Source organism: Homarus americanus, unplaced genomic scaffold (genome assembly GCF_018991925.1).
Source record: "Homarus americanus isolate GMGI-L3 unplaced genomic scaffold, GMGI_Hamer_2.0 scaffold43401, whole genome shotgun sequence".
NCBI lineage: Eukaryota > Metazoa > Arthropoda > Malacostraca > Decapoda > Nephropidae > Homarus > Homarus americanus.
Window position 1 is genome coordinate 36,822 of NW_024756763.1, and position 3,074 is coordinate 39,895.

Genomic DNA, 3,074 nt, shown 5'->3' on the forward strand with positions numbered 1-3,074 from the left:
TAATACCTTAAACCATCATCCTCAGTAATACCTTAAACCATCATCCTCAGTAATACCTTAAACCATCATCCTCAGTAATACCTTAAACCATCATCCTCAGTAACACCTTAAACCATCATCCTCAGTAATACCTTAAACCATCATCCTCAGTAATACCTTAAAACCATCACCCTCAGTAATACCTTAAACCATCATCCTCAGTAATACCTTAAACCATCATCCTCAGTAATACCTTAAACCATCATCCTCAGTAACACCTTAAACCATCATCCTCAGTAACACCTTAAACCATCATCCTCAGTAACACCTTAAACCATCATCCTCAGTAATACCTTAAACCATCATCCTCAGTAATACCTTAAACCATCATCCTCAGTAATACCTTAAACCATCATCCTCAGTAATACCTTAAACCATCATCCTCAGTTATACCTTAAACCATCATCCTCAGTAATACCTTAAACCATCATCCTCAGTAACACCTTAAACCATCATCCTCAGTAACACCTTAAACCATCATCCTCAGTAACACCTTAAACCATCATCCTCAGTAATACCTAAAACCATCATCCTCAGTAATACCTTAAACCATCATCCTCAGTAATACCTTAAACCATCATCCTCAGTAATACCTTAAACCATCACCCTCAGTAATACCTTAAACCATCACCCTCAGTAATACCTTAAACCATCATCCTCAGTAACACCTTAAACCATCATCCTCAGTAATACCTTAAACCATCATCCTCAGTAATACCTTAAACCATCATCCTCAGTAATACCTTAAACCATCATCCTCAGTAATACCTTAAACCATCATCCTCAGTAATACCTTAAACCATCACCCTCAGTAATACCTTAAACCATCACCCTCAGTAATACCTTAAACCATCACCCTCAGTTATACCTTAAACCATCATCCTCAGTTATGCCTTAAACCAATCACCCTCAGTAATACTTCAAACCATCACCCTCAGTAATACCTTAAATACCCTCAGTAATACCTAAAACCATCATCCTCAGTAATGCCTTAAACCATCATCTCAGTAATACCTTAAACCATCATCCTCAGTAATACCTTAAACCATCATCCTCAGTAATACCTTAAACCATCACCCTCAGTAACACGCTAAACCACCATCATCTTCAGTAATACCTTAAACCATCATCCTCAGTAATACATCAAACCATCATCCTCAAGTCACACCAAACCATCACCCTCAGTAACACCAAGCCACCATCATCTTCAGTAATGCAGCAAACCATCATCCTCAGTGCAACCCAAACCATCACCCTCAGTAATGTAAACCATCATCCTCAGTAATACCTTAAACCATCACCCTCCAGTAATACTTAAACCATCTCCCTCAGTAATACCATAAAACCATCATCCTCAGTAATACCATAAACCATCATCCTCAGTGTACTTAAACCATCACCCTCAAGACATCACCTTAAACCTCCACTCAGTAATACCACCATCACCCTCAGTAATACCTTAAACCATCATCCTCAGTAATTTAAACCATCATCCTCAGTAATACCTTAAACCATCATCCTCAGTTATACCTTAAACCATCATCCTCAAGTACCTTAAACCATCATCCTCAGTAATACCTTAAACCATCATCCTCAATACCTTAAACCATCACCCTCAGTAATACCTTAAACCATCATCCTCCAGTAAACCCCGCTTCCATGCCCTCAGTATGCCATAACCATCACCTCAATGTACCTAAAAACCATCATCCTCAGTAATACCTTAAGCCATCATCCTCAGTAATACCTTAAACCATCACCTCAATAATACCTTAAGCCATCATCCTCAATGTACACCAAACCATCATCCTCAATGTAACCTTAAACCATCATCATCAGTTGTCCATAAACCAATCACCCTCAGTAATACCTTAAACCATCATCACTCAGTAACACCTTAAACCATCATCCTCAAATGTGCACCAAACCATCATCCTCAGTAATACCTTAAACCATCATCCTCAAGTAATGCACCTTAAACCATCATCCTCAGTTATACACCAAACCAATCACCTCAGTAATACAGCCAAACCATCATCCTCAGTAATACCTTAAACCATCATCCTCAGTAATACCTTAAACCATCATCCTCAGTAATACCCAAACACCATCATCCTCAGTAATACCTTAAACCATCATCCTCAGTAATGCAGCAAACCATCATCCCCTCGTAGCCACCTTAGCCATCATCGTTATGGCATTACAAAGTGCCGAAAACGCCACGCCACCCACACCGCCACGCCACGCCACGCCACCACGCCACGTTCTGAGGCTGAGCTCTCGTGAGCGTCAGGATGTGAAAAACGACTAGTCATGTTTTCTCGTCCAGTGAAAATAAGGACCGTCAGTGTTACCAACAGGACGCCGTCCGGTGGACTGATAATGGCAAGCCCTGGCTACCCTGTTACCAGGCCTCTGACAGTACACACCCAGGGCTACGCAACCACACACCAAGGCTACGCCTCCATACACCAAGGGTGCCTCCCATACACCAGGGCCACCCTCACACACACCCAGGCTACACCTTCACACACCAGGCACACACCATCACACACCAAGGCTACACACCTTCACACACACATTTCCACACCTTCCCCACCCAGACTACCTTCACACCCAGACTACACACCTCCCACACACACCCAGAGCACACACACCCACACACACCCAGAGACTAAACACCTTCACACACCAGACTACACACCTTCCACCAGAGGCTACACACCTTCCACCCAGAGCTACACCTTCACACAACAGAATCACACACCTTCACACACCCAGAGACTACCTTCACACAAGACTACACACCTTCACACCCAGAGACACACACCTTCACACACCCAGGCTAACACCTTCACACACCAGGCCCACACCTTCACACCAGGGCTAAAACACCTTCACCCAGGACTACACACCTCACACACACACCAGGCTCACCTTCACACACCCAGGCCACCTTCACACACCCAGGGCTACACACCTTCACACACCCAGCCCCACACCTTCACACCCAGGGCTACACACCTTCACACACA